This window comes from Balaenoptera borealis (assembly GCF_965194805.1).
Source record: "Balaenoptera borealis genome assembly, chromosome: 15".
Classification (NCBI taxonomy): domain Eukaryota; kingdom Metazoa; phylum Chordata; class Mammalia; order Artiodactyla; family Balaenopteridae; genus Balaenoptera; species Balaenoptera borealis.
The window spans coordinates 34,212,093-34,236,136 of NC_138871.1; the positions used below are offsets into that span (position 1 = coordinate 34,212,093).

The 24,044-nt window shown below is 38.4% G+C and overlaps 1 long non-coding RNA gene across 1 annotated transcript; it reads right to left on the reverse strand.

Annotated features, from left to right (window-relative positions):
- Nucleotides 1–863: 863 nt before the first annotated feature.
- Nucleotides 864–13,694, reverse strand: LOC309611689. The gene is made up of 2 exons (XR_014234677.1): nucleotides 7,225–13,694; nucleotides 864–6,923 (listed from the first exon to the last, which is right to left on the reverse strand). It is a non-coding gene; the product is annotated as an uncharacterized lncRNA (long non-coding RNA).
- Nucleotides 13,695–24,044: the final 10,350 nt, after the last annotated feature.

Here is a 24,044-nt window from a genome sequence, read left to right on the forward strand (position 1 = left end):
CCTAGGAGACGCCGAACTCCTTTGTTGACTGACTCTGACTCCCCTATGACTTTCTGACCCTTCCTTAGACTAGAAGGCAGTCTACACCCTCTCTCTCCATCTCTGATGCCCTCCCTGCCTCCAGCCTGCTGGGCTCCCTCCTGATTTCCTTTCACACAGGCTGTTCCCTTAATGTTATGGGTTAAATTGTGTTCCACCCAAGTTCGTATTTTGAAGTCTTAACCCCCCAATACTTCAGAAGCTGACTGTATTCAGAAATAGGGTTGTTGCAGATGTAGCTAGTTAAGATGAGGTCACCCTGAAATATGATGGGCCCCTAATCCAAAATGACTGGTCTCCTTCTACAAAGAGCACCATGTGAAGATACAGATACTTACAGAGGGAAGATGAAGTGAGGTCATGAGGAGAAAACCATCTACAAGCCTAGGAACCCCTGAGACCAACAGAAGTTAGTGGAAAATCATGGGACAGCCTCTCCCTCTCAGCCCTCAGAATCAACCCTGGTGACCCCTGGGTGTCCAACTTCCAGTCTCCAGATCCGTGAGAAAATAAATGCCTGGTGTTTAAGCCACCCAGTTTATGGTATTTTGTATGGCAGCCTCAGGTAACTAATACACCTAATAAAATCCTCCCATTTTTAATCCTGTCTTATTGTCTGCTTCTTGGACGCCTGAACTAAGATAAGCTTTACATGACCTTTTAATATATTGAATATTAAACCTCTGTCATATCTTGCAGATATCTTTCTAGCTTATATGCATTTTAATTTAGTTTATATTATTTTAATTGACAAATAATGTAAACTTTTATGTGTTTAAATACTCAACCTTCCCATGGGGTCTTTCTTTTCCTCCCTTCCCTCCTTCCTTCCTTCTCTCCTTCCTTCCCTCCTTCCTTCCTTTATTTCCTTCCTTCTCTCTTGTTTTCAAGTCTTTCCCTGCTGGAGAGATGATAGATATTCACCCATTTGGTTTTTTGCTGATCGTTAAGGTCTGGCCTTTACATTTAACTCTTGAGTATATTAAGAACTCTGTGCGTGTGTGTGTAGTGAAATATGAACTCTGTGGTATTGTACCCAGTCTTTTCTCTTTTCTTTTCTCCTTCAAAATAGATTTAGCTATTCTTACATATGTATTCTTCCATATGAACTTTTGAAACAGTTTTCAAGCAAGCTAAAAGAGAGAAAAATGCTGTTGATGCTTTTATTGGATATGCTTTAAACAAACAACTCAATTTGTCAATAATTAATAGGATTACAACATTTAGTTTTGCCATCTGAGAACATTATGTCTCCAATTATTCAATAATTTGTTTATATTTTTCAGGAACTATTTGCCATTTTCTTTACATAGGTTTCTTGCACGTCTTACTAACTTTATTTTATGGAGTTTGCTTTTATAAAGGTCATATTTTTCATGATATATTCTAACTAGTATGAAGAAAAGTTTTTTATTTCTACATGATCGTATCCTGTTCAACCACTTTTACTAAAATGTCTCATTAATTCCAATTTTGGAGACTTAGCACATTTTTTAGACTATCCTCGGTGGTGGTAAATCATTTAGAAACAGGCTGTGAGAGCTGGAAGATTCTAAAGGTCATCTTACCCTCTCATTTTATAGGACCCATGAGGGAGCCCCAGCACCAAGCTCCAAACATTATGAAATGAAGGCCTTGGAAAGGCCCCACCCCATCTTCCTGGAGATTCTTAAACTAAAGATCAGACAGTTCAACATACAGAAATGATTTAACATTTGTGAATAATTACAGTGACAAAATAACAGTAACCATTTATCAAGGTCCAGGCACTGTGCTAGGTGCTTTACATGGAACAACTCATTTTATTCTTACGACAATCATTTGAAATACAGTTGTTCAAGATTATTGGCAGATGTGTTTAGCTGGAATGTCTGTCCTCTTCATACTCTGGCTGTCCCTCTATCCAGCTCTTTTCAGGGGCAGAAGGATATTAGCAAGTGACTTGTTAGGCTTCTGTGTTAGCCTTAGTTGCTGTGAGTCTTAGTCTATTATTAAAAATTGAAAGAGTTGAGCCAGGCTTTTTATTGCCAAGAACAGGTTTCTCATCAGCACCCCTACACAAAAAACAAAATACAGTAATAAAAAATGTTAACAACTATTTAAAAGTTTTCATTGGCTAGATAAGCATGCCAAGTTAAAAAGAAGTTGAATTTTTAAGTATATTTTGATCCTATGCTATGTACCCTATTAGAAATTTTTTAAAAATACCATGATGGTTTCTAACCAGAAAGAGTTTACATCTAGAGTGATGAAAACCATGTGATAGAAAGGACTTGGATATTATCTGGTCCTCCTCCTAACTGATGCTTCCCTGATCAATGCTTGGCTAGTCTATTCTGGAACAGCTTTCTAATTGAGAGACTCCCTTCTGAAGTCTGTCTCCTGGTGTCTTCTACCCACTTCTACTCAAGTGCCTTTTGTAGTCCCAAAGGGTAAGTTAAATTTTTTAAATATTTGAAGACAACCACCACGTGCTGTGTTCATCTTTCTCAGTGAAATCTCTTTTCTTCTCTGGTCCCCACTTCCCTGAAGCGTTTGTCACGTGAGTCCCTTGTCCTTCCTGGACTCCGTTCTCTGAACGTGGGTCTCTTTCTCAATATCCCTCTTAAAACATAGGGTCTAACATTGAACAGAGTTGTTATGATGTGGTACAAGCAGTTCACAGTAGATGGGATGTATTGTGTCCTTTGAACTGGATGTTACACTTCTATCAATATAGTCAAAAGTCCCATGAGTGGTTTATTTTGGTTTTTTTTTTTAGCAATTCCATTACATAGTTATTAATCTCATTTCCCATGTAACTTTTGATTCTCTACCTTACTCCCAATTCTGTTCCTCCACCAATATTTCTCATCTTAGTAAATATCCCCATGATTTACTCAGTTGCTCCAGCCAACAACTGGTTATCATATTTGACTCCTCAGGGCAACACATTGGTATGTCCCATCTGCGTTTCCTTCCAAGGATATCGCCTCTAGCATACCTCTCCAGTCACCTTCATCTGTCTTCTGGGCTGATAGGATAGCCTCTTAACTTGTCTTAGGGTTTCCTGTCTAGGATCTTATTTAACATATACTCCACAAAGCAGACAGAGCGATCTTCTTAAACTGTAAATCACATCATGATTCTTCTCTCCTCAAAACTCTTCAGGATCCTCCAATCCACACAGACAAAATCTAGTCTTCTTTACTGCAGCTCCAAGACCCTCTGTGATTTTCTTACCTATCCTACTGCACTCTTTAATTTCCTCTGCTCCAGCCACTGGGTTACTCTTTCTGTTTCTTGAACACACAAAGCTTTATCCTTACTCAAGACTCTTGTACATGTTGCCTCCTATGCCTGGAATATTCATCTCCCTAGATCCTTTCTTGATTTGTTCCCTTAACTCATTGCTGCTCAAATGCTACCTACTCAGAAAGTTCATACTTGACTACTCTATCTAAAATAGAACACTTACTTCTCCCCACACTCACATTCTATTTTCTTATTCTGCTTTATTTTTCTTCTTGGCCCTTACCACCAACTGCCATTATATGTTTATTTGTTCATTTGTTTAATTTCTGACTCTACCACTAGAATGTCAGATCCATCAAAGTGGAAACTTTGTCTTGTTTTTTGCATAAAGCTGCCCAAAATAATTTCAGACACATATTAGGTAGTCCCTGTCACTAGTAGGTTCCCGACTCATATTTTTAATGAATGAATTCTTGAATGAATAGGTTGTATTGAGTTTGTAGTCAGACAAACTCTTTAGGCCTCGTTTTTCCTAAGATCTCCTCTATGCATTTTGGTTTCCTAAAGGATTCAGTAATTTTATCTTGAGTGCATAATTTCTTCTGAGCTACAGGATTTAAATTCATTCCCTCCAGCTTGCTAGTCTTATATTTGACTCTTGACTTCAACTCTATTTTCTCTCACTTAAGTTTGTCCATACTCTTCTTTCTAGTCTCAGCCTCTTTCTCTTTGACAAAGGTGAAATCTGGGACATTTTATTTGATTTTGATATACATTAATGTATTACCAGCTAATGAACTCAGCAGGCTCTGTCTCCCTTCCTACTCTTGTTTTAGAATAGCAAATCAAAAAAATAACTTCCTTCCTAAGCATTTTCCCTGAAGTTTTCCTCTTTCTGGGCCCACTTCCTTTGGAAAAGCAGAGTTTTTAATAAAAGTGAAACTACGAGAGAATTGTGTAAGATGTTTTACGATTAGGTGATATAGCACATAGACTCTAGGCCTTTCAGAAAATGAAATGAGTCTGAAGAACTAAGAAACATTTTGTGTAGGATGCTTCCCAAGTCTTAAACATGCTGGTATATATTAAAGAGTAGAATCATAGATTTTTAGAAACAGTAATGTTATAGATAGTTTTAAAAGAAATAGCAGAACTTGGTCCTGGTATTTCTGTGAAACCACATGTCTTAGCTGTGCATGAATTTTATCATCAGACAAAAAGACATCAGGATCCATGCGAGGTCAAGGGCAGAGTGGCAGAGATTGTTCAAAGTTTTCAGGTTGGCAGACAGCCTTGGATGTACTCTGGGAGGGTTAGGTCAGTAACATCATGGCAGCAAGCATAACCTAACCATCTTGAGAGATTAATGATTCGCTGCTCTCCTAGCCCAGAGATCCAGCAACAATTTTCTCAAAATAACTCCCTGTATAAAGGGCAGAAGCATTGTGTGTGTTTGTGCATGTGTATGGGTGAGTTTGTGAGTATATCCCTACTATGAACATACATGCCTACGTGTACCATAAGGGAAGAGGCTTGCTCTTTTATTATAATAAATCCTTATTTTTTTCTTTCTTGTTTCATATATCAGTGAGGCCCTCCAGTCTTCAAAGGCCTTGCCAGATTCATTGTAATGGCCCTAAATAGTAGGGAAAAAGTAGTGCGTTGAAGCATTTGAATGGGATGACCCTTCAGCTCTAGTGAATGTTGATTTGGAGTACAGGAAGGAACTGAGGAAGACTCGGGGGGAAAGGGGTCTGACGGACACCTTTGAGGGGTTTTTTTCATAGTGACAGCTTAATCTATTGGTAAAGTTGGCTGATTGGTGGTAAACCTCATGGAGCATGAAAATTATACCACATGGCTAAGTTTTGCTTTTTCAACAACTGTGCAGTTCGGCTGACCTAAGTCTCATTTCCTGTTTCCATTATGGTTGTTAGTCCCAATTCCTTTCACATCTGCACCCAGACATATCTTATTCTGCAACCCGCCTGCCCATCTGGGCTCTGGGTGACCTCATTCTTGAGATGAGGCCTGCAAGCTGTGCTCAAGATGGACGGCCCCTGACGATGGGTGCAGGGGTTCTCGGCCTCTCTTTGCTCGTTGCGCTGCACTGGGCTTTGCCAAAGCTTCTCAACATATGTTTGTCTGGATCTTTTCAAGGCTCATGCAGCTCTGTTTTAAATATTTAACCTTATATGAGGATGTCTGAGGCTTCCTGAAGTTATTCCTGTGATTTACAAAAGAGAAGAAATCTGATCGTACAAATCTGAAGAGAATGATCAAAACACCAAATGGCAATCCACTCATTTGCTGTCTTTGTTTTGGGAACTTTATGGGCAGAGAACTGAGCTCTCCTTTTTTGCCCTCCTTGCCAGTTTATCTGTCTATGTGTATTTATTGCACATCGTAAGTGCTAGGCACCAAGGTAGATACGAAAAAGCAAAAGTCTTAGAAACCCACCTTTGAGGCATATGGTCCTGTTGAGAGATATGATTGACTAGTACGGAGTAGTGTTAAATAATAGTAACAGCAAACAGTTTTTGAGTGCTGATTCTGTGCCAAGGCTTAATGTTATCTTTATTTTGGGGGGGAAGGGGGTCCTAGAGTGTATACTTTTTTTTTTTAATTTTAATTTTATATTGGAGCATAGTTGATTAACAATGTTGTGTTAGTTTCAGGTGTACAGCAAAGTGATTCAGTTATACATATACATATATATTTTCTGTTTCAAATTCTTTTTCCATTTAGATTATTACAGAATAGCATTACCTAGAAATGTATCATCTCATTTAATTCTCATAACAATCCTATTAGGTAGGTGCTGTCTTTCTCCCATTACTCAAATAGAGAACCTGAAGTTGGCGTGACTGAGGAACTTGGCAGGACCGCTCTTCCAGGAGAGCCAGGATTCTCACTCAGTTCTCTTTGAGTTCACAGCCAGCTGGGGCTCCAAAGCTCCACATCTTCACTCGATGCTGCAGCTTCTCTCCAGTGCCAATCTCTAGAGTGCAGAGTCAGCTCCATTGGAGTGAGGAGGAAAAGACCTGTGAAGGTTGGAGTCATTACTGGACTTTTCCCACTTATACACGGAAGTAGGACTTGGGCCTTCATTCAGGTTATTTGGAGTGAGCCCCGAACTGGAAGTAACTCACATCGACCCAGAGTTAAATTCCTGAGTCTGTTCCCAGTGTGTTCCTTCTAAACCAACATAATAATATTAACACAAATGAATATATTAAGAGATGGGGGCTTTGGTTGTCGTCATCCCGATTCCTCCCACTGAATCTACTTTAGATTATGTGGATAATTTCTTTCAGTTTAGAAGTTAAATCAATGTAAGAAATGCAGACTCTATAAGTAACTCTTCACATTCTTTATTTTCTTTTGTAATTTCTTTGTAATTCTTTTATGATAGTGCAGTGATTAAGAGCAAGGGCTTTGGAGTCACACTGCCTGTATTTGAATCCTAGCTCTTTCACTTACTGGTGGTGGTCATACCCTCTCTGTGCCTCAGTTTTCTTATTTATACCTACCTTATAGGATTGTTAAGAGGATTAATAAGATATATAAATCTTAGAAGAGTGGCTGGTGCATAGTAAATACTTAATGCATGCTGGCATTACTGTTAAATAATGGTTGTTGGGGCTTCCCTAGTGGCGCAGTGGTTGAGAATCTGCCTGCCAATGCCGGGGACATGGGTTCGAGCCCTGGTCTGGGAAGATCCCACATGCCGCAGAGCGGCTGGGCCCGTGAGCCACAACTACTGAGCCTGCGCATCTGGAGCCTGTGCTCTGCAACAAGAGAGGCCGCGATGGTGAGAGGCCTGCGCACCGCGATGAAGAGTGGCCCCCGCTCGCCGCAACTAGAGAAAGCCCTCGCACAGAAACGAAGACCCAACACAGCCAAAAATAAATAAATTAAAAAAAAAAAAAAATGGTTGTTAGTTATTACTGGTGGAGGTGATTGGGCATATCTAGTTCCTTCTCAGTGACTACTAGCATCACAGGTGTTCTCTAAATATTTGTTGAATAAAAAACACAAAGATTTTATTTACAATGTGATTCGAGACTTTGAGGCCAAAGGCAATAATCACAGAATGAGCCTGAATTCTGAGGATTCTGTGTATTTTAAATTTATAGAATGTCGGAACTGCAAGAATCCATACAGATCTCCGGTTCTAGCCCTGCTTAGTTTATAGATGAGCAAACAGAAGTCAAAAATTCACACCACCCCAGTGAGGTGAAAAAAAATAAAAAAAATAAAAAAATAAAAAATAAAAAATAAAAAAAATCCCTGGGCAGGATTTTTATCCCCATTTAGGAGAAGCTAATAACAAGGGTTCTCAGCCTTGTAATACTCCAAGGCACCTTCAATTAGTTAATTAGATGGCATGTAAAATTCTCAAGACACATTGAAAGTACTGTTCATCTTGATTCTTGATTAGAAGTAAACATCGACCATACAGAATTTCTCAAGGGATGTTGATGATAATCAGTAAAAAAAACCGGGGCGGCCCCACTAACTCCAGGGGCAGCAATTCCCATCATTGTCATCTATAAAAACGGTACCCTCTGGAGTGTGCCCAACATAGCTCTGGCCCTGACTGAGAATTGTCTGCAAGGGTTGATTCCCAGATTTGTTGTATTGGTTATAATTTGGTGGCAGGTATAGCCACACTGTGAACCAGATATAGTTCCTATTCATTTAAAACAAACAAACAAATGGACATTCATTCAGCAAATTTACTGAGGACCAGGATCCAAGAACTAAACCAGGAAACTATGGATGTCCTCATGGAGCTTACATTATCATGGAGATGTATGAACGGTTCAGAAACAATGGACTGGTTTGATAAAAAAAAAATTTAATTTGAATTATGTGATTCAAACAACTAACTAGTCAGCCAGTTAAATTTCTAACAATGTTACTATGTGTGTTGTAAGGAAGGCACAATGTAAGTAGAACATATACCTGAGAATACACCATGCCAGGAATCTATTTTTTTATAGTTACTTTGCTTCATTTTTCTTCTGAAGATGAAAGTCAATATTATTTTCTCTTAAGGTAATGAGGTAGTCAACAGAAATAACTTGAAGTCTTGAATAAAGTAAGTTGAAAACTGGGTAAAATTTGAAATTGCTAAATAATGCCATAGATTTCAGAGATGTTTAAACATATGCTCAAAATTCCCAATTTTATGCAATATTTAACATTGTGTGATTACGCCAGATTAAATCATATCAAAGACTAGTATTTTTATAACTCATTGGTTTTCCTCACTCAAGTCTACTCCCACCCAATTTGCCTACCACACAGCAAATTTGTGGCCTTTGATCCATAAATACATCTTTTAAAAAATTAATATTTTCTTTTCCCGTGAAGTGAGTTACTAATCCCTTTATTTTTTCAGAGATATTTCAAAAGAGAACTTGGCAAGTTTTGGCAACCAGGATATGCTTCAGTAGATGAATAGATAAACTGTGATACATTCAAACAATGGAATATTATTCAAAGCTAAAAAGAAATGAGCCATCAAGCTATGAAAAGTCTTGGAGGAAACTTAAATGCATACTACTAAGTGAAAGAAGCCAGTCTGAAAAGGCTACATACTATGTGCTTCTAACTATATGACATTCTAGAAAAAAATCAAACCATGGAGACAGTAAAAAGATGAGTGGTTGCCAAGGGTTAGAAGGGAGGGAGGGATGAATAGGCAGAACACAGAGATTTTTTAGGACAGTGAAACTACTCTGCATGATACTATAATGGTGGATACATCATACGTTGGTCCAAATCCATAGAATGTCCAGCACCAAGAGTGAACCATAATGTAAAGTATGAGCTTTGAGTGATAATGATGTGTCAGTGTAGGTTCATCAATTGTAACAAAGGTACTGCTCTGGGAGATGACATTGATAATGGGGAAGGATATGCATGTAAGGGGGCAGGGAGTACATGGGAAATCTCTGTCCCTTCTGCCCAGTTTTGTTGTGAACCTAAAACTGCTCTAAAAAAAGAAGGTCTGTTAGAAAAAGAGACAGAGAAGTTTGGACTATACCTGCATGTCATTTTCGTAGTTCTGTTAGCCAGAACTTAAAAAAAAAAAAAAAAAGAACATTTGAATCCATGTAAACATTTTGATTGTTAAATCTTAAGTATGTCTTAGTAGATTAGGATTTCAGGAAAAAAGACACCTCCAAGGTGAAAATGTGTAGACGATGCTTCAGCTCAGAGTGACCTGAGCTCTCAGGGACATTCAAGCTCATTAGCGGGATTCTCCTACAGAAACACTCACAGTCCTGGTCCTGCATTTCACAGTTCTTAGAAAAATCTTCTCATTGATGCTGGGGTGTTGCACTCCAGCTGAGAGCCTGAGGTCTTTAACTGAAAGGCAAACATATTGGTTTTATATATCTTGTGCTTTCTGGAGGGTGTAGCTTTTCTATTTTTAAAGTGACAAGAGTGAGAAAATTAAAGGGGAAGATCCAATCACCTGTAACTATATTAAACCGCCCACCAGCTGTTTATAACTTAACACATCATTCCACCCTATAAGAAGTCTTTAACATATGAAAAGGACATCTTTGCGGGGGTGGTGGGGGGATTAACAGGTGGAACTGGGTGAAACGCGACACTTGCTTTTGATGGTGTGAAAGTTATCTTTTGTGAGTTATTGGTATTCTTCTTCCACTGTTTTCTTAAAGATTAGCCTTAGGGAACTTAAATAATTAGGCATAAAATCTCTGGCAGGATATTTAATCAATCACATCTTGGTTTCAGCCAATGGGAGGGCTGTGGTCAGCTGTGTCCCAGAGTGTTCTGGAACAAGCCACAACCTTGGACAATCCGGTCGCACTGCTGGCATTTCTGTTTATTGTGTAGCCTGAAGTTCTTCTTTGTAGGCAAACTGAAAAGGAGCAGCAAACTAATGATACTTCGAAAGTCTACACCTCAGAGAGAAATTTGGGGATTTTCTAACTCTCAAAGTTCCAGTAAGGATGGGGAGAAGTGATGTAATTTGTGTAGGCTGGTAAAAATGCCCAGTCTGGTTTTTGACATTTCAGTTCATGGGTGTATTAGTCAGGGTTCTCCGGAAAAACGGAACCAATAGGATGTGCATGTGTGTATATTTAAAAATTATATATATATTTATTTTAAGTAATTGGCTCAGATGATTATGGAGGCTAGCAAGTCCAAAATCTCCAGATGGACCATCAGGATGGAGACCCAGGGAGAAGCTGGCAGTCACGAGCCTATTCTCATGTTTACAGGGGGCTGGGGGACTGAGTCTAGGCTGTGAATTTGAGAATCACACAAAGATAACCGCCTGCAGGGAGGCTTCTGCCGCCGGCCCCTCCCCAGACTGCTCAGGTGGAGACAGAGCAGGGCCACCCACTGTCCCATCTCCAAGTCCGGCTGCAGCTGCAGCGGTTCCTGGTGCTAACAGAACAAAGTCCCACCTCTGAGCTGGTCCAGCCCTCCCCCCTCCAGTGCCACAGGGAGCCCCGTTAGCTTCTCCCAAGCCCTGGTCAGGCCTGGCATCATCTCAGACCCCTGCTTAGGACAGGGATGTGGCCAGTATGCTTCTTCCTTCAACCCGTTGGTACATTTTCTTGAAAGAATAAAAGTTGTCTTTCTCCTGTGGCGAAAAAAAAAAAAAGTAGGATAACAACAATAGGATGAGCCTAAATAATAAAAAATAATAGCTAACAGTTATTTGGTACTGTGTGTCAGGAATGTTTGAATCCTCACAAAACTCTGTGACGTAGCAAATACCCTGGAATCGATAAACTGTGTTCAAATCCCGGTTCTCCCACTCACTGGCTGTGTGAACTTGGCAAATCCTTTAGCCTCTCTGTACTTCAGTTTCCTTACTAGGAAAATTAAGAATAATCACAGTGTGCACTGCTGAAGATTATTGGGAAGATTAAATGAGTGATCCCACACCGAGTATGTATCAATAGAACAGTGCCTGGTGTATTAGAAGCAGTGAGTAACAGTCAGCCATTGTCATTATAGAGGAAGATAGAACAAAACAATGGCGGGGTATAGGCATGACAGCCATCTGAAACCTAGAAATGGTGTATTTGCTGGGTATCCCCTCATGAGAATATCCAGCACGTTTGTTAAGTAGATAAATGAACACATCCTTCCACTGAAGTCTTATAAACCTCAAGTTCAACTGAAAACACCCCATTCCAGTCTCCCTTGGCAAACCCACAACCAATTTTGCCAACGAGAATATGAAGGGAGTCCTGACACTTGTCAGGTGTGTTCTTCAGTACTTACTTTTCATTGTCTTGATTGAGTTTGGATTAAATACAACCACTTTATGCATGAAGTTTCACCTAGAGATGGAGGCAGATTAAAGGGCAGGGCAGCCTAAAATAAAAATGAACAACCCAAGATAATTCAGGATGTGCTAGCATGAGGGACTCACAGACCTGAATTTCCCTGTGTTTATTTTATTGTGTCTCGGGCTACAGGAATTATCTCGCAGAAACATTTTTCGACTCAACGGTAATATTGGGATCTCCGTACTGAAAATCAATGTGCATTTTGTTTCATTCTAGAGTGTTTCAACAACAGTAGCCTAAAATGCTTTAGGATACTCATTGTGCCATTAGAAGTCAGCCACTGCCAGTAGACCTTAGATTTCCTGTAACTCAGTCAAGGACATTTTGTAGCCGTAATGGCCCAAGTCACAGGGGAACTACTGGTAAGATCTTTAGGTTTAAGTGACTTCTTGATTTAATGTCTTTGGGCTGAGTTTCTCAGCTTTTCCTACCCTTATTTGTGAAACTGAACTAATTTCTGAATGTAGTTTGCTTCCCACTTTTAACTATTCGGTTTCCTTTCCTTCTCTGACTTTGCTTTTATTGCTGCTTTGGAGACCGATGCCCTTGTCGGTTTCTTTTGCCTGGGGCTTTGGCTAAATGAGAACTTTCAAAACCCTCACACAGTTACTCTCTAACCATGATAGAAGCTTGCTTAAGAGCCCTCCCCCTAGCCTGAAAACCCATGCCCTAGGCCCCATATAGTTGTTTTCTCCTGGTGGCCTCAATCTTTCAACTCTAAGTATGGAAAACCAATAAACGGCAACAAATGATTTTATGCTAACTAGGTTGAAAGGGATTCTCCAGTCTGCTATTAAAAAATCAAAAATCAGTTAGACCATCACGTGGAGGCCAGAGCACTGTTAGGTAATCAGGGTTATTTACTAATGTTTTGACAGCTCCACTTAGCATAAAGGTCAACTGGAGACACTTCTGACCACATAGGCCCTCACACAATGTTTTATTGACTTGGCTGATTTATAAATCCTATATCCATGAGATAATTAGCAGCACACTCCTTCACAGATGTGAGTTATGCAATCAGTGTGGGAAAAAGAGCTACTGCAGCTGAGTTGCTGGAAATCTGTACTTCCAATCTATAAAATATAATAAGGTTAAGAATAAAAAAGAGCGCCAAATACCAGTGTTTTGTAAAGCGGTTTACAAATGTAAAGCAATATTGTCGGCATTATCAAGATTGATTGATCGTCTATCTATCTATCTATCTATCCATCTATCTATCCAGCTATCTCTCTCTCTCTATATCTATCGATCTACCTATCTATTCTAAGACATCTAAACCTGAGGACTCCATTAAATGTCAAGATAATCAGTGTTACATATTTTTATTTTTTGCAAATAGTCCTCCAGACCTGTACAGTGGAGACCAACTTTGGTTTCAAAGACTGTGTTTTAGGTTTTTTTTTTTTTTTCAATGAGTAATTTCTTCTGCTTACCCATTCTTTATTTTGATACTGAGTCTCATAGATCAATTATTACTATGAATCAGCTAGAAGAGTAAATGAAATTAATACCACAGACACATGAAGGGTCAGTCTTGCCAGCTGGTGTGAACTGTAAAAGTTTGTGTCATAAATTGTTCTGTATGATGATATGGCTTTTGTTATTTGCAGAAAACGTTATATTTTGGTTAGGTCAAGAAGCCTGTAGTTCTCCAAGTGATCTCTGAACTTTATTTAATGCAGCAAACCACAGAAGGAGCTGAGCTGACCAGTGTCTGCAAGTTGGAAAGTAATAACTTTCCTCATCCCTTCTGTAAGTGACTTGTGCCTTGTGATGAATGCAGACCCTTCCTTCCTTCATGAGGGTTTCCCGATATTATATACTTGTAGCAAATAAGGTTAGAACCTTTAAAATATAGCATTTAGTAATGTGCTGGAAATAGCTTCTTCTCGATTCCTTTAAAGGTCACCGCATTTGCTTTCCAGGCGTCATTTTAGCTCAAGCCTCTACGCAGTGGAACTGAGATCATGCTTGCCTTTGCGCCTTCAATTTTCCCAAACTTAAGAGTGAAATGGCAGGATAAAGTGGAGTGTGTGTTTGTGTGTGTGTGTGTGTGTGTGTGTGTGTGCGCGCGCGCTCTTGTGAGTTTAGATGTAGCAATGCATTGGCAAGATAATCTCAATGTTGGATACATGCACGCGGCTTCTTCAGTTGGAGGTTAAGGTTAGGCTTGTACTATCCTCTGTCCAGAAGCCAAGCTTCTAGGAGTGAAATTGGGGCAACAGCTACTAAAGGAAAACAAATTCTGCAGAAAACTCTCAATTATTTGTGCTTTGCCTGAGCACTCCATGTGTCCCCAACCAAAGTATATTAATAAGACTCTAGCCAGGTAAACTAGCATCAACCCACAAGTTTTGCTGCTGTTCCGCTGGAAAAAATAAACTCATTAAGCCATTGGTATAAAGCAAGAAAGAGTCAACCGCAACCTTGCTATCAAAATTAGTATTGGAATGGTAGAGTGAAACAAGAGACAATTTCACACTAACTGACACAAATCAAGGCCAAGCTGGAAAAAAGAGAACGGCTTCTTTGGTAAAGCATATTTCACTGTTTCTAGAATCATCGCTGTCTTTTGTCAGTACTGCCAATATCCTCACCTTCCTCATAACATCAGCACCATTGTTAACATCATCGTCATCATATTTATAGTCGGCAGTCATGTTTCCTTTTACAAGTACACTAAAGATGAAAAGTGGTCCATATCTGCTAAGAGCCTGCACTCCATGTTCATGTCCTAGCTAATTCTGATCCCCTCTCTGCCCATTAAAAGCTCTACCTAGAACTCCAAGCCCAAGGTCGAATTTCTCTTCCTCTTTCTAGGATCTCTCTGCTGAATTCCTCATAGTAGCCATTGTCTGGCTATTAATAATTTTTCATTTGTAATTATCTTTTTTGGTTGTTAGCCATCTTTTCAAGTGTGCATATTTTGTTGGTTCGGCTAGACTATAAGGGTCTTGATGGCAGAGACTGTGTTTTTTGTACACTGGTGTAAATACCATATTATTTATATTAGAGCCTTATTAAATGTAGCACTTAATGAATATTCAACAAATATTTATCAATGATTGCAACTTTATAGGGAAGTTGGAGAATTTGTTCATGGCCAAATATCCCTAGAAGTGGTATTAATTTAGCCAGATAAGTTTGTGGAGACTCTGCCATATGCACTCATGACAGGGAATATGAGTGTCAAGGAAGGAAGGGTGCAAAGAGGTCAAGAAATTTGGAATTTGTATTAAGTGGATGTGATTTCTCAGAAGAAAAAGGACTTGGCCTGGGTTTTAACATGTTCTATGCACTTGACATGTAAATTTCACAAAAGTCTGTTGGGAGGGTTGGAGAAGATGCTGTGAGGAGGATGTAAATGTGAAATCAGAGGGATAAACCAGCAGCACAAAGAGGAAGTGATATTAGTGAAAATCAGGGTCAAGAGTTTGCATTTGGCAACATGGATGGACCTACAAATTATACTAAGTGAAATAAGTCAGACAGAGAAAGACAAATATCATGTATCACTTATATGTGGAATCTAAAAAAAATAATACGAGGGAACTTATTTACAAAACAGAAATAGACTCACAGACATAGAAAACAAACTTATGGTTACCAAAGGAGAAAGGGAGTGGAGGGATAAATTAGGGGTTTGGGATTAACAGACACACACTACTACATATAGAATAGATAATCAACAAAAACCTACTGTACAGCACAGGGAACTATATTCAATATCTTGTAATAACCTATAATGGAAAAGAATCTGAAAAAGAATATATATGTATATATATATATGTATATATATATATATATACACACATATATATATATATATAACTGAATCACTTTGCTGTACACCTGAAACATTGTAAATCAACTATACTTCAATAAAAAAATTAATCTGAAAAAAAGAGTTTGCATTTGGACTATACAGATGACAATTGTCCTTAGAAGATTTTGAATAACTGAGATATGCCCTCCATTCAGTACATGTAAAGGATTGTATTAATGGCAAGAGGAAGTGAACAGGAATGAGAGGATGACACTGTCGATGATATTGGAGCCTCAGGGGAAAGCAAGGATTCACCTTTGTTCCATCCCCAGGTAAGAAGGGTGAGCGGTGAAATACTATAATCCCAGCTGATAATGAAGGTAGGTGGGTGGGAGATCTCCTACTCCCTAGTTCCAAAGAAATCTCTCTTTAGGCTCCCACTCTTCGACAATGATGGGAAGACGTAAGGTTACATAGATTTGGGGCAGGCGAATTGAACTATCCTTAGCCTTTTAGCAGAGAGATGGTGAAAAAAGCCGTTGTTTGGAAATCAGGTGCTCTGGGGTCTCCACTTGCCATGTCTTTTAATTGCAAGTCATTAACTTCTCTGAGCTTTGAAAAAACAGAAGAAACAGACTAAATCATTTCTAAGCAAGTTTTCATATTCTGTATTCTATATTGGGTTTCGGCACACCATTGCTTCAGTAGGTTGATCAATGAAATATACAGCAACGTGTTTGCATCATTACAAATGAGAGTACAGTACAGACTTGCAGACCCACACTCGTGCAGTTTATTTTCATCCAACTTGGAAATGTTAGCTGTGTGAGTTTCAGAATAACAACCTGCCATGCGAACTCCCTCCATTTGGGTTATTTATTTGCTGTAAACAAAATGGCACCTCGCTGTAGCTTGGAATCTCTCAGGCACTTTTGAATATATCTATGAGAAGATATATGAATACATTTCCTTGACTGATGGTTCAAACTGCCATCCACACCTTAGTCTGATGAAGATTCTAGCTCCAGCTACCAATTTACAGGAGAGAAGAGAGAAAGTGTTAACCTATACCGTGGGATTGCACTCAGCTGCATCCAGACTGTGGAAAAATCTTCAGGGCATATTACCTGATTGCCTAACAAACACATTATAAGAAAGACAAAAGAAAAGTGAGATGGAACCCACAGATACTTTAAATGCTTATAAGTGAATTATAATATGTGGACTTCATTTGCCTCCTAATTCAAACATACAAATTTAAAAATTATGGCGTTCATAAGAACTGTAAGTGTGATCACTGACTAGATATTTGATAATTATTTACAAAATATTGCCAATTTTAAAGGCTGTGATAATGGTATAGTGGTTTCTTAAAGATTTGATCATCTTTTAGAGAGACAGGAGTTACATACTGAAATATTTACAGATGAAATTACATGATATACAGTTAGCTTCAAAATAATATGGGGGGAGGGGTGGCTGAAACCAGGATTGGCCATGTGTAGATTATGTTGAGGCTGGATAATGGCTACATAGTAGGTCATTGTACCATTATGTGCTTAAAATTCTCCACAATAAGAAAAAACAATTAATGCCATCAATTTACACTGAGCATTTTCTTTGATTCTTGGAGCTTTCTTAGCACTTCCTCAGTGACAGTTTGGACTATCCCTACAAGAATGGGATATAGACACTGATGCTTTTTTGGTAGAAGATTATTAATGCTTAAATGGGGAAAGAATTGTTAACAGATATAAAATTTAGTTTTTAATTGTTCTAATGGATTCCCCCTTTCCTTCCCATCCTCAGTTTCTAAACTGGGATAAGGAGGGAAAAAAATCAACTTAATTTTTCTGGCATTGCCATCTCTATTGGGCAATCCTTTGGCCTTTTTGTAGAGGCAAGTCCCTAACTGAGAACATGCCCTATGCACCGACCAGGCCCATCATTTAGACGCAGACTTAATTCTCCTGGATTCCATGTAATTTCCAACCAATAAATATGCTCTAGAGAGACTTAGGACATTGGGAATCCAAATGAAAAAGCTGTAGTTGTGGACTTTCTGGGGCCCATAGAAAGTTGAGATGAGCCTTTTCCCTTTGCCCTCACATCCCTCCCTATTTGTAGTGGACATTTGTTCTAAAAGTATCCCAATTTTCACTGTTGGATTCTCTTCTCCTCTCCTCCAGTAGACTTTAGAGTAAGCTGACCTCACTCCCTGATCTAGGGGTGGTCTTGGATTGACTAAACTCAATCAGTACATTCCATTCCCTTGGTTATGGCCATTCATTCTGGGGAAGACATATGCCCCACATTGGTCCAATCAGTGTGTATCTTAGCACTGTTGCAATACTGGGGCAGAAGGAATCTCTTCTACTGGATTTGAGCAAGGATGATTGTATCCCTGACTTTGTCAGGCACGTATCCTGCTACAACTAGGAGAGTAGGTATTAGGATGGAACTCAGGTTGAGGATTGCAGAGCAGGAAGATGAAAAGAAATTGGGTCTTTGGAGACATGACTGAGAAGCTGGATCTATCAACCATGAAACTGCCATTCCTTGAGACTGTATTTGTTCTAAGGGCCAACAAATCTTGATTGGTTAAGCCAAATGAATTGTGCTTTATTTCATTTGTTACTAAGAGCATCTTAGCATAAATGGAACATGCTTACCTACTGACATAGAAATGCTGGAGATAGAATATTTCAGTGAAGAATCCAGGGGTGAGAATATACTGCTCACTTTGCCTCTTAAATGGGTCTATGCTCCATATTGGGTATATTAAAACAAGATTGAGACAATCTAGTTGGAGACATCAAATAAACAAATGTTAGGTGATTAGACAAACTGAAAGACATGATTTTCCTGAGTCTGATCCTGTCTAGTGAACCTGGAAAATTCTGAATAGTACCAAGTAAAGGGTAGAGGTAATAGGTCAAGATTAGCAGAGTAACCTGAGTGATGTCACTAGATGTCAGGGGCTCGGAGCAGAAGGAAACGTGGGTTTAAACTCTTACTATTTCTGTTCCCTCTTTGTAAAAACCCATATCAACTGTATAGACCAGAATGTGTGTCCCAGATGGCACTAGTTTGCTCCATGAGAATGGACCACACTTGACTTATCTACCTTTGTATGTATTAATTGAATGTCACATGTATGTTAGGCACTGTTCTAGGCACTGGGAAACATTCCAATATAAGGAGATCAGATCAGTAAGTAACTAGACAAGTAAATAATGTATAGCCTCTCAGATAGCAATAAATTTCATGGAAAAAAAGAAAGTAGAATAAAGCAGGCGAAAGAGTGCCAGGGAAGAGGGGCAAAATATATAGTGGCCAAAAAAGATGACATTTTAGGAGAAATCTGAGTGACATGAGGAGAGAGCCATGTGGACATCTGGAGAAAGAGTTTCCAGGAAGAGATGGCAGCCAGTACAAAGGCCCTTGGTAGGAGCAAGCTTAGCATGTTTGAGGAATGTTAAGGAGAATCAGAGTGGCTGGAAGGGAGTAAATGAGGGGAAGACTCACAGGAGATGAGGTCTCAGAGGTAGTGAGAGGCCAGAATTTAAGGGCCATGGAGGCCAATCTAGGCACTTTGATTGAATTATGAATTATTTGGAATGCTATCACAAGTTAAATTTGGGAACCGCTATGTTTTACTCATTTCTTAGTTTGAAGAAGGAAGTGAAAATTATAATTGCTTATAAAACAAGCCAAACAAAACAGAAGTGGGCAAAGAAAAATGCAAATCACTTCCCTTTCATATCTTCCTCCCATTCTCCCCCATCTAAACACTCACCGACCCTCTCCACCCCTAGAAACAGAAATTAACAATTTGTTGGGTAGTCAACTGTACATTTTTCCTAAGCTCATACAAAGATATATCTCCCTGTAACACACATAGAATATGTATGTATGTTTATAATTATTTCTTATTCTTATTAAAATATGATTATATTATGGACTATTCTCTGCATCTTGCTTTATTTGTGGAACAATATTTTGTGCACCAGGTCAAGAGACATCTAACATAATCTTCTCCATCTTGCCATTTTGTTGTTCCTCATTTTCTTACACCTCTCATGAGGATGATGGCAAAGAATAAGATCTGTGATGTAAGCGGGTCCTCCTAAAATTTTCTGATATAATATTCCAGATCATGGATGTCAGTAGAAATAGTTAATATATGATTTCTTGCAAGTTCAGCTCACTCTTGGTGCTGAATCAGAATTTTCTATCTATCCCTCTAATCATCGGTTTGCACAGGCCTCAAAAGTCATTTTGCCTAGAAATTTGGGACAAAAGTCAAGAAAATGTAAATATTAGAGAGAAACATGGAATTTTGGAATTGAAAGATACTTAAGATATTACCTGATCTACTCTTCTTCTTTTATTAATTCGATAAATATATACTGAGTTCCTAGTACTTGGTAGGTACCAAGAAAGATGTTAGAGACAAAAAGTTGTCTAGGACACAATCTGAGTCTTCATCTTAACATCAGGGCAAGTGAAGGCTCAAAGAGATTGGGAGGCTCTTCCAAGACACATTAGGGAAGTGACAAACGTGATTGGAACACAAACCAGTTAAACCAGTTAACCAGTGCAGGGTTCTTTCCATTGTATCTCACAGCATATGGAAGTTTATAACAGTAAATAATTAAAGGCCAGTCCTGAATGCTGTCATTTGCAAAAAGTTTAGCTATTAGAGGTCCATGCAGTGAATGAAATACTAGTTAGACTGTTCTCATCTATCAGGAGCTGGTAATTTACTCTGAAAAATCTTAGTGTAAAAATCTAATTTCAACCCACTTTCTTAGAGGGTAAATTTTATTCCATTTCCTTTTCTCAAGGCTCTGTCATTAGCATATTAAACTAATGAGTGAATCAATTATTTAAAACTGGCAATATTTTTTATTATGTCTAATTAAGTGTTTAATCAGGACATTCTGGTCTTTAATTCTGGAAACAGCATTCACCACAGGATGAATGAAATGACTGGGTGGAACTTTACTAACAACCTTTTGTACACAGAGGACTAGGAAGGAAGCTGGAGGCTTAGAGGTGAAGGTGAACAGGAACGAGTCACAGAAGAGACAGGAAGTGACAACAAACCTAATCAGCAGCAGCTGAGCATGATGACTGCATGTTTCTGAACAGACTTGACAGTGGGGAAGGGTAACTACCATCTCAACTTCAGGATATGGTTCCTGGAGTCTCCATTGCACAATAAAACTGATATTTAGGGAAGTTAAAGCATCCTTTGCTTTTCTCTAGACTCTTCTAAGTATTTACCATATCATTTAAGTGTTAGTTAACCAAGTGCCTCAATAGTCATACAATATTTTAAAAACCATCTGAAAATTATTTAACCAATAATTATAATGCATTTCGGGAGATGTTTTTGATTTCAAAAGCGCATACTTAATATTTACCAAGTTCACTGTATCTACTGGTATGCCAACATATGACCTAAAGGCCAAACTATCCTAAAACTAACAGTAAATCGTAACAAAAAGATCCCAGAAAATGTCCAGGAGCCACTCAAAGCAGATAGAGAAAGTGGGAGAAAGAGGTTAATTCACATATGCATTCCTTTATTCAATGAATACTTATTCAGTGCTTCCTCTATACCTGAAACACTCTGATTCTTACTAGAGATATAATAGATAACAAAACAGTCATGATTCCTACTTTCTCAAAACTTGCAGTTTACCAAGAATATGGACAAACTAGAAACTACAATGCCATGTAGTAAATAGCAAGATAATGTTACCAAATCCAAATTCATTCTGCTCGCTGCATGACAGACCATTAAATTGGGAGACGAGGTGTTTGGGAAAGGAATAACAACTTTATTTGGTAAGACAGGAGTCTGAGAGGATGGCAGACTAATGTCCTAGAGAACCATCTTACCCAAGTCAGAATTCAGGCTTCTTGTATACTAAAAAAGGGAGGAGGTGTGGTTGGTTGATGCAAACTTCTTGGTGTTGGAATCCTTTGTTCTTGTGGTTGCCCACATAGGTCAGGTCACGACGTTCCTATGAACCTCCAACAAGACAAATGTTATTCTCTGTTCTGCAACCTTTTATCTCTATATGAATGGAAAAATGTTATACCCTTACAGGTCAGAGCCTTGAGAATGGGCTATCCTGTATATTTCAGGCTATAGGCAACATTCTTAACTCAAAGCAAAAACAATAGAATACAAAGGTTGAAGTAAAACCAACAGATCTAATATGGAGTCAGATATGTTCTTCCTTATTACAATAAGAGTATGTTCTGAATGCTACAGGAATACTCAGGAAAGGGAAGTCAGGAAGCTTGTGAGAGGAAATTGTATGAGGAAATGAGTTGACAGTGCCAGACCAGTAGAAGTGAACTTCCTTTTCCAGCAGGAGAAATGAAATATTCTAACTGACCCACTCACCGAAAACAACCAAAAATATTTGATAGGCTATTTTAAAAATCTTGTATTTTTTCACATGTGTCAATGAGCAGGAACAAAATTAAGTCTAAAAACTAGATGAAAACAAGAACTCAGGTCAGCAGAGCAGGAAACTAGCTTTTGCCCTAAGTACATTCTCCAAACAGGGTGAACTTGAGCTTCATTTTTTTCACAGAAATAGTGTACAGGGAACGGAAGACTTCCCAGTGTTGTCCTACAATTGTGGAGAGTCCAAAAGGTCAACCATGAGGATTAAGCTGGGATACCAAAAGTATGTACCCACAGTGTAGAGTGAACTAGAAATAAACATACCTCAACTCTCTTTTTACTCCAGGAGACTGCAAATAAAGCTGTTATTTTTAACTTTAGCTCTGAGTGGAAGAGGAAAAATAATCCCTTGAGAAATAGTAAAACTTCAAGCCAGCCCCCCAAATATTAGAATTCTGAATGCTCAAAACTTAGGTGACTCCAATCCCCCTCCCCCCCCAATAAAACCCTCTGAAGATGAGATGTTAGCTTAAATCAGTTTCAGGTTGGTAACGCTCTCAGATTCCTGGCAGTAACAAACACAGATCTCTCTGGGGGAATTTACCTTTAATCCACATTATACATTATGCAGAGAAATAAGACACCATAAGTGAAAGCCAGCAGAAACAAAAGAGAGAATTATCAGACCCTTTCCTAAATGCTTCATATATGAGAATTATTTAAAACAACTCTCATTAGTAAGTCAAAATAAATAGAACAAGATTAAAAATATGTTTTGGGTGCAGAAACTATAAAAAGTGACCTTGCAGATCTGAAAAGGTACCAAATAAAGTTTCTAGAAATTAAAAATAGAACAATTGAAATTAAAATCTCAATGGTTGAGTTTAGCACCTGAGTAGATTCAGCTGAATTAACAAAATTAATGAAATAGAAGATATATTCCAATTACTATATATCTAGCAACCAGAATGCAGCACAGAGAAAGATGCAAAGTCATGGAAAAAATGAAAGAGAAATTAAGAGAAGTGGAGGATAGAGTGAAGTGATCTAGCATCATCTAGAAGGAGAGGAGAAAGAGTATGTCAGAATCTACTAGCCACTCAAAAGGATCCAAACTCTCTATTTCCAGGACACTTAGATTGTATTTCTTAGCCTCACCTGCATTCCAGTCAATGAACACAAAAATTATGTGTGCCTGTTCTAGATTGGTTCATAAAACACCTTTCATGTGTGTTCCTCCAGGTTCTTTTCTCCTTCTGGCTGACTTCGGCGGAGATGCCTTTGGAAAGACGTATGTTTAAGAAGCAGTGCTTCTGTCAGCTGGGTCCCTGAATGACCATGTAGAGGAGATTAACCCTGCCTAATTATGCATCTGCTCATGACTGTTAAGAAATAACAGAGATCTATTGTGTTGAGCCACTGCATGTTTGGGTCCATGTGTTACCACAGTGTAACTCACTGGACATGTACTAGAGGCAACACTTTAAAGACAATGGCAGATAATTTTCTAGAATGGATGAGAGATCCAATCTCCTATATAGGAATCCAAACAAATGAAAAGTAGGAAAAACAAGCAAATAAACATAATCCATATAAAGTACATTATAGAGAAACTGCAGAACACTACAGACAAGAAGATCTTAAAAGTAACTGGAAAAAATGCCAAGTTACCTTCAAAGAAATAATATTTCAACTGAGAATTGACTTCTCAACAATAACAATTAAGTCACAAGAAAGTAAATTGATATCTTGAAGATATATTCAGAGAGACAATATTATCTTACAGTTGCATGCTTACAGAAATATCTTTCAAGAGTAAGTCCAATGTAAAAACATTTTTAGACAAACAAATACTAAGAATTTATCACCAAAGGAAGCTTACTAAGGAAATAATAACAGATACACTTCAAGTAGAGGGAAAGTGATCCCAGGTGTAAGATCTGAGGATGAATGACAAAAACAAAAATATAAGTGGATAAACTTAAGTATTGACTATAATGTATATACCTATATATATAAATCTATATATATCTATATAGATATAGTCATTTCATTGACTACGTGAAATGACAATTACAGTGTCTTAAGTGGTTCAAAATAATAAAATGACAATACATTAAAACAACAGAATTAAGTCAAGAGCTGGAGGTTGGGATTGAAAGGTTGAGTCCCTTTTATTTGGGGGAAGGAAGTAAAGATATTGAATAAATTT